General features: G+C 43.4%; 1 long non-coding RNA gene across 1 annotated transcript; it reads left to right on the forward strand.

Moving 5' to 3' along the window:
* The first annotated feature begins 358 nt into the window (after positions 1–358).
* On the forward strand, positions 359–3,158 carry LOC118937876. Its single transcript, XR_005035290.1, has 2 exons — positions 359–1,039; positions 2,908–3,158. It is a non-coding gene; the product is annotated as an uncharacterized LOC118937876 (long non-coding RNA).
* The last annotated feature ends 6,132 nt before the right edge of the window (positions 3,159–9,290 follow it).

Consider the following 9,290-nt stretch of genomic DNA (forward strand, 5'->3'; position numbering starts at 1 on the left):
CAACAGCAGAAACTGGATCAGCAGAACGACAACGTTGACTTGGGACAGCCAGGAGGTTTTCAGTCCAGGTAGTTCTGAGGTCCTATGGCCCCGGGACGGGAGAGAGATGGAAACATTAGAGGAAGCATCCCTAAGATCACACAGGACACCAGATAAGACTGACCCTAGACACCCGGCACAGACTATTGCAGCTGGAGACTGAGATAGGGGGGGTCGGAGGACACTGTGGCCCCATCCAAAGATAACCCGGGGCAAACTAGGCAAGAAATAACCCCACCCACTTTTCCAAAGCACAGCCCCCACACAACCAAAGGCATATCAACAGACGACTAACTTTCTACCCTGAGACAAGGCCGAGTATAGCCCAGGAACATCTCCCACGAGGACAGGAAGGATGTAAGAGCATGAGCAAGCCAGTGACTCAGCCCTTGTAATAGGGTCGGAGGCAGAGAATCCCAGTGGAGAGAGGGGAGCCGGCCAAGCAGAGACAGCAAGGGGGGTTTGTCACTCCAGTGCTTTGCCGTTCACCTTCGCACCCCTGGGCCAGACTACACTCAATCATAGGACCTACTGAAGAGATGAGTCTTCAGTAAAGACTTAAAGGTTGAGTCTGCGTCTCTCACATGGATAGTCAGACCATTCTATAAAAATGGAGATCTATAAGAGAAAGCCCTGCCTCCAGCAGTTTGCTTAGAAATTATAGGGACAGTAAGGAGGCCTGTGTCTTGAGACTGTAGCGTGTAGGTATGTACGGCAGGACCAAATCAGAAAAGGAGCAAATCCATGTAATGCTTTGTAGGTTAGAAGTGAAACCGTTGCTGGTGAAACCATTTCTGGAGCCATTTCTTCACTCTGGGAGAAGCAACCTCTTCTCTGGGAGTGTAGAGAAGCCAAATACATTTGTAGCCAGTTGTGAGGACCTGGACCTCGGCCTCTCCCTCAGAGGAGATTTTGGCGTCTGGCATGACTTGAACAACACAGAAAGCAGATACTGCCAGATGAAAACTTTTGCTGAAAATCAGCAAATGAAAGAACATGGGTAAGTTGACATATAAATACATCCCAAGGGATGTACAACCAATTTGATTGAGAAAGAGGAAAGCAATAATTGCAAAAGTGAGCCCATAGGTTAAACCTCTCTGGGATATGTGGGACAATAGCTTCCCACCTCAACAACAGGCAGTGAATGTGCAGGGCGCCAAATTCAAAACAACAGAAATCCCATAATTAAAATTCCTCAAACATACAAGTGCACCATTTTAGAGTGGCTGTTGCTGGTTCAAAAATATATTCCTCCACAATCGCTAAATGAATCCTCCTACAACAATCTCTGTCTCACCTCATCAATTTATTCTAAAATTGTGTGTACATCTGTATATCTAGACTTAGATTTAGCTTTCCCTGACTTAGTCGCCATAATGATTGATATATTAACAGCTGAATCTGCGCGTTTACCAAACAATGCAGTGCGTAATATGTGTTTCTCCTTCCGGTATGAAACTTCAATAGGGAATGACTCACTTTACGCTGGAGCTTACTACATGGGTTGGTCTTGCAACACATAAACATGGCCTATTGCCGTTTAGCTCAGCTCATTGGCTATCTACCCAGCTAGATTTCAAGACGATCAGTGGTCATTGGGTTAAAAGACAGTCAATCAACGAAACAGCGGGCAAATCATTGGTGCACAATGATGTCATGACTTGTTGTCTTCAAATCAGTTTCTTTCAGTCAATACGTCCCGCAAAATGGCCCATCAGGTTTGATTGTGTTACAAACAAACCAGTTGATTGCAGTGAAACCAAACATGACTGGAAAAGTCACGTTCTGTGTGGGTTATTTACCTGGAATGTGTCGTCGAAAATTGAATGAGACGGAATTCACGACACAAGCGGTTCATAAAATGTTTCGTGTTAGGCTATAAAAACGGATTTTATCAAACAAAAGACCATTCATTGTGTAACAATGAGCATTGGAATTGCAAACAGACGAAGATCGTCAAAGGTAAACAATTTATTTTAATGCAGTTTGTGAATATGTTACGCCTGTGCTGGTTAAAATTGTTGTTTTTTATGGGGCTCTATGCTCAGATAATCGCATCGTATTCTTTCGCAGTAAATCCTTTCTTAAATCTGACAACGCAGTTGGATTAGCAAGATTTTAGGCTTTCGATACATGTGAGACACTTGATTTTCATGAATGTTTAATATGACTATTAATGTAGCGATCAGCGTATGTTGTGGAATTTCAGCCCGGTAGCGGGTTCAGTGCGCAGAGAGGTTAACATAAATCTTCAATAATGTTTCAACCGGAGAATTCCTTTGTCTGTAGAAATGCAATGGAACGCAGGTCGCTCTCACGTGAGCGCGCGTGATCAGTTCATGCCACTCTGGCAAACCTCTGACTCATTCAGCTCCCATTCCCCCCTCCTGCACAGTAGAAACATCAAACAAGGTTCTAAAGACTGTTGACATCTAGTGGAAGCCTTAGGAATTGCAATATGGCCCCATGGACACTGTATTTTCGATAGGCAATGACTTGAAAAACTTCAAACCTCCGATTTCCCACTTTCTGGTGGGTTTTATTGATCAGGGTTTTGCCTGCCATATGAGTTCTGTAATACTCACAGACATCATTCAAACAGTTTTAGAAATTTCAGAGTGTTTTCCATCCAAATCGACTAATTATATGCATATTCTAGCTTTTAGGACTGAGTAGCAGGCAGTTTACTCTGGGCACCTTTTTATCCAAGCTACTCAATACTTCCCCCCAGTCCTACAGAAGTTAAACAGCTTGCTTACATAGGATCGAATCCAGGTGGTGGGTCACATTTGTCATTTAGCAGACACTCTTATCCAGAGCAACTTACGAGTGCATACAGTTTTCGTAATTTTACATACCTCTAAGTCATAGGAAGAAGAGGATGAACCCTACACATAGATCCAACCCCAGAGGTCCTGTTCTGTCTGACAACAAAACGAGGTGACATGACACCAGAGATACACTTCCTACAGTTATGAGGACTACAGCTGCCTGAGAATGATGTGTCCTTGAGATCATGTCTAAGAGATGTCTGATGTTCTTGCAGGCTCCACAAATCTACACCTTTAAAAATGTAATTGACAGCAGAACACACTACTTGTTTGGTAATAGCTCTCCCTTTAAAAAAATAAAATACATTTGACTAAAATGACATGCCCAAATCTAACTGCCTGTAACTCAGGACCTGATGCAAGGATATGCATGTTCTTGATACCATTTGAAAGGAAACACTTTGAAGTTTGTGGAAATGTGAAGGAAATGTCGGAGAATATAACCCATTAGATCTGGTAAAAGATAATATGACGTACCGTCATATTTGAATTGCATGAGAAAGGGCATCATGAATTAGTCTAGCCAAGGTGCAATTTAGACTTTGGCCACTAGATGGCAGCACCACACGGGCAACGTTTTAGAGTGAATCAGTGAAATTTTGCATATCTATTCAAAATGTTGTATCAAGACTGCCCAAATGTGCCTAATTGTTTTATTAATACATTTTCAAGTTCATAATTGTGCACTCTCCTCAAACAATAGCATGGTTTATTTCACTCTAATAGCTACTGTAAATTGGACAGTGCAGTTAGATTAACAAGAATTTAAGCTTTCTGCCAATATCAGACATGTCTATGTCCTGGGATTTTTGTTTGTTTCTTACAACCTCATGCTAATCACATTAGCCTACGTTAGCTCAACCGTCCCACGGACGGGACACCGATCCTGAAGAATTAAATCCAAGGTGTGCTGCTCTGTTTTGAGTCAGCTTTGCTTTGCTTGGTCTTTCCTTGCTGCACTTGACCCTATTACCAGACAGTAATCATGATGGGACAAGACCAGAGTCTGAACACTTAGTAAAGTAGATTTTTGCGTCAAAAACACCAAAGATAATTTTATAACCGACATACCCCTCCCCATCTTCACAACAACTTTGTCAATATGACTTGACCATGATAATTGACTGTCCAATTTTATATCTAGGAGTTTATTTGCTCAATAATCCCACCTTTTATAGACAACTCCAGTTTAGGTTTAGGTCTTCGAGAATGTTTTGAACCACATACAATGCTTTTAGTTTTAGATGTATTAAAGACCAGTTTACTATTTATCACCCATTCTGATCCTGACTGTAACTCTGTGAGGTCACTGGGTTTGGGTGCATGTAGAGTTTGGAATAATTCGCATACCTAGTCATTATAGCTTTGTGTAAGACCAGTGGGAAATCGTTTGTAAAAATAGATAAATATAACGGCTCAAAGCAGGTGCCCTGGGGGACACCGCGCTGTACATACAGTATCTGATGTTAGAGAAGCTTCCATTGAAGAACGCTCTCTGGATTATATTGGATAAAGAACATTCCAACCATGTGATAGCATGTGATGTAAAGCCATAGCAAGTTAGTATCACATATTAGAGAAGACACACATGCAGACAGTGTTGAAGTAACAAAGATGTTTTACAAGAACAGGGGCAGGCAAAACGACAGGTCAAGGGCAGGTTAGAGGTCGGTAATCCAAATCAGGGTCCAAAAGGTATAGAAAGGCAGGCAGTCTCAGAGTCAGGGCAGGCAGAGGTCAGTAATCCAGTGTGGTGTGACAAGGTACAGAAACAGCAGGCAGGCTCAGGGTCAGGGCAGGCAGTATGGTAAAAACCGTGAGAACTAGAAAACAGGAACTAGAAACAGACAGGAGCAAGGGGGAAAACGCGGGTAGGCTTGACGAACAAAACTAATTGGCAAGAGACAAACAGAGAACACAGGTATAAATACCTATAAATACCCGCAATATCATCTGCTAAATATGTGTATGCGAAGCAATAAAATTGGATTTGATTTGATAGTCTGCTACCATTCTGAATAGTTTCCCATCGAGGTTGTCTAAACCTGGTGGCTTATCATTATTGATGGATAACAGTTTTCCACCTCTCACACACTGACTTGGCCAAATTCAAAACAGAACAACTTCTTTCATTATTAGATATTTTACACAAAAATATGATGGTGCGCTGTTCCATGTTTTCATTTAACTTCTGAGTTTTTCCACTTTACTAGTGAAAGTAATTGAAATGATTGGCTAACATCGAAAGGTTTTGTTATAAATGACACACCAACTTCAATGAACGATGGAGATTAATTGGGTTTTCGGTACTCGGTACTTTTTCCATCGTGTTTTATGTCATTTATCTTGGTTTGGTAATACAATTTATTTTTGTTAAGTTTAGTCACAAAATGTCTTAATCCACTGTATGTCAACCAATCAGCAGAGCATCCTGACTAGTTTGCCAGCTCCATCATACCATTGTTCACTTCATCATCAATCCAGAGGGCTCTAACAGTTCTACCAGTTAGTTTCTTAACAGGTGCATGTTTGTCAACAAATGGCAAGAATAACTGCACAAATACTTCCAGTGATGCATCTGGATTCACTTCCTCATACACATCAGACCAACATAGATGTTGTACATTTTCAACAAAAGAGTCCTGATGTAACGGATGCGAAACGGCTAGCTTAGTTAGCGGTGCGCGCTAAATAGAGTTTCAATCGGTGATGTCACTTGCTCTGAGACCTTGAAGTAGTAGTTCCCCTTGCTCTGCAAGGGCCGTGGCTTTTGTGGAGCGATGGGTAACGATGCTTCGTGGGTGACTGTTGTTGATGTGTGCAGAGGTTCCCTGGTTCGCGCCCGGGTATGGGCGAGGGGACGGTCTAAAGTTATACTGTTACATTGGTGCCGTGACCCGGATCACTGGTTGCTGCGGAAAAGGAGGAAGGTCAAAAGGGGGGTGAGTGTAACGGATGCGAAACGGCTAGCTTAGTTAGCGGTGCTCGCTAAATAGCGTTTCAATCGGTGACGTCACTTGCTCTGAGACCTTGAAGTAGTAGTTCCCCTTGCTCTGCAAGGGCCGCGGCTTTTGTGGAGCAATGGGTAACGATGCTTCGTGGGTGACTGTTGTTGATGTGTGCAGAGGGTCCATGGTTCGTGCCCGGGTATGGGCGAGGGGACGGTCTAAAGTTATACTGTTACATTGGTGCCGTGACCCGGATCACTGGTTGCTGCGGAAAAGGAGGAGGGTCAAAAGGGGGGTGAGTGTAACGGATGCGAAACGGCTAGCTTAGTTAGCGTTTCAATTGGTGACGTCACTTGCTCTGAGACCTTGAAGTAGTAGTTCCTCTTGCTCTGCAAGGGCCGCGGCTTTTGTGGAGCACTGGGTAACGATGCTTCGTGGGTGACTGTTGTTGATGTGTGCAGAGGGTCCCTTGTTCGCGCCCGGGTATGGGCGAGGGGACGGTCTAAAGTTATACTGTTACACTGAGAAAACATTTTGTATGATCTCATATGAATAACTTTAGGCCCAACCTTTGGCACTTTGGCTTTCCTTGTTATTGCCACAATGTTATGGTCACTACAGCCAATGGGAACTGATATTGCTTTGGAGAAAATCTCTGCAGCATTAGTGAAGATATGATCAATACAGGCGGATGTCACAGATCCAACACTATTGGTCTGCACTCTAATTGGTTGATTGATAACCTGGGTCATATCACAGGCATTAGTCACAGTTAGAAGCTTCCTTTTGAGAGGACAGCCAGTTGCTAACCAGTCAATGTTCAGGTCAACCAGAAAATAGACCTCTCTGTTAATTAACATCACATACACTATCAAGCATTGACACACACATTATTCAAATACTGACTGCTAGCACTTGGTGGCCTATAGCAACACCCTAAAATAATAGGCTTTATAGGAGGCAGCTGAACCACAACATTTCAACATTTGACATGAGATCCTCTCTAAGCTTTACAGTTATATGTCTCTGAACATATACAGCAACACCTCACCCATAGGCATTCCTGCCTTTTCTGTAGATGTTATATCCTTGTATTGCTACTGCTGTATCATCAAAGGAATTATCTAAGTGAGTTTCAGAGATAACCAGTATATGAATGTTATCCGACAAGTTATTGTTTTCATGAATTTACCTTCTAATGCTACATATATTGATATGGGCTATTCTTAGGCCGGTCCTAGATAACTTATTGGAGAAAGACAAACAGAAATATGGAGGGGGGAAAGTCAAGTAAAACATTGTTTGGCAAGAGCATTGTTTGGCTAATAGAGTCAGTCAACTTGTGAGAGTCAGCTGATAGATGTGTGATTGTGTGTGTGTATGTGTGTGTGTGTGTATGTGTGTATGTGTGTATGTGTATGTGTGTATGTGTGTGTATGTGTGTTTCTGAAGCTACTGCGACGCCCTGGAGGCTTGGCTATCTCACTCCTCCCAGGCTGTTGCGAAGGAGGGTGGACTTGTCGCAGCAGATGTAATCAATGTCCCAACACTCTCTGGCAGCGTTTATAGCTGCGATAAATTATTTCCGCCTCTGGAGCGCAGTTTCAGAGAAGTCCTCGTTGAGGAAGATGTTGGTTCCTGTCAAGTTCTTGGCTCTCTCCAGAACAGCCATCTTGTCCTTCAACTTCAACTATCGGCCTGAGTCTGTCACCTGGGCTGGCTACTGGTTTTCCAGTCCTGTGGGCATGATCCACCTTGATCTTCCTCTTCCTCCGTCTGCAGGTTTACAGTGATCATTTTGCTCACTTTCTCCTCAGACTCAGTCCAGGTCTCATGTGGAGACTCTGGTATGCCCCATGGCAACAGAACACAGGAGGGGCCCATGGCAACAGAACACATTTCACTGACAGACAGTTACAGCTACCCATCTAGTCACATGATCATATTTCATATGTTTACATCAGTGTTAAACTCTGACAGATTCATGCTTGATGAATGCTACTAACTGTACAGCTGTTACAACTCGCTACTCGCTCAAACCTACTCGGGTTACAGGGATCCTATAGTATCTTATATTGTTAATGAGAAACATACAGTATTTCCTGCAGCAGGGGGACACAACAATATGTATGATTATTGCAGGGATTAAACCCATAATCTTGGTGTTGCTAGCTTCACGCTCTTACCAACTGGACGACTAGGAGATTACACTCTAATAACCTTCTTCCTGAATCATGCACAGCTACAGCTATTATGTTTTGCTGTCATTTCAGTAATGGTTGAAGAGACAGTACAGTATGGAAGAGCTAGCATAACGTCATGACTACAGGCTATTTGCACTGCTGACTTGGAGGCACATTGAGGCACATTCCCTGAAGGAAATGAAGAGAGAACGATAAGTTAAACTATGACAGGCCAGCACCTTGAAAGAGTGGAGGGAGGAAACAAGCACCAACAAACCTGCACATATTTCAACATGACCTCAACTGGCCTCTACTGTCCTACAGAGCCAGGGAGGGAGAGGGAGAGGGAGAGGGAGAGGGAGAGATGAAGAAGAAAGAGTGACCTTAAAGCAAGTGAATCTGATACATTTTCATTCAGGAAATATGTTGCTAAACAGAAAAGTCAGCTCACAAAAAACGCACAACATTGCAGTTTCTCAAGGGCAATACTGGCTATATGTTCTTAAGAGATAGGGAGAGAGAATGAGAGAGGGAGAGAGATACTGTATGAACAATCAATCAATCAAATTTATTTATGAAGCCCTTTTTACATCAGCCGATGTCACAAAGTGCTGTACAGAAACCCAGCCTAAAACAGCAAGCAATGCAGATGTAGAAGCACGGTGGCTAGGAAAAACTCCCTAGAAAGCCCAGAACCTAGGAAGAAACCTAGAGAGGAACCAGGCTATGAGGGCTGGCCAGTCCTCTTCTGGCTGTGCCGGGTGGAGATTATAACAGAACATGGCCAAGATGTTCAAAGGTTCATAGATGACCAGCAGGGTCAAATAATAATAATCACAGTGGTTGTAGAGGGTGCAACAGGTCAGCACCTCAGGCCAGGTAGTCCTGAGGCATGGTCCTAGTGCTTAGGTCCTCCGAGAGAAGAGAGAGAGAAAGAGAGAACAAGATAGAGAAAATTAAAGGGTGCATACTTAAATTCACACAGGACACCAGATAAGACATGAGAAATACTCCAGATATAACAGACTGATCCTAGACCCCCGACACATAAACTATTGCAGCATAAATACTGGAGAATGAGACAGGAGGGGTCAGGAGACACTGTGGCCCCGTCCAACGATACCCCTGGACAGGGCCAACCAGGCAGGATATAACCCCACCCACTTTGCCAAGGCACAGCCCTCACACCACTAGAGGAATATCTTTAACCACCAACCTACGACCCTGAGACATGGCCGAGTATAGCCCACGAAGATCTCCCCCACGGCATGAACCCGAGGGGGGCA

The sequence above is a fragment of the Oncorhynchus mykiss genome, chromosome 12, assembly GCF_013265735.2.
Source record: "Oncorhynchus mykiss isolate Arlee chromosome 12, USDA_OmykA_1.1, whole genome shotgun sequence".
In the NCBI taxonomy this organism is placed as follows: Eukaryota; Metazoa; Chordata; class Actinopteri; order Salmoniformes; family Salmonidae; genus Oncorhynchus; species Oncorhynchus mykiss.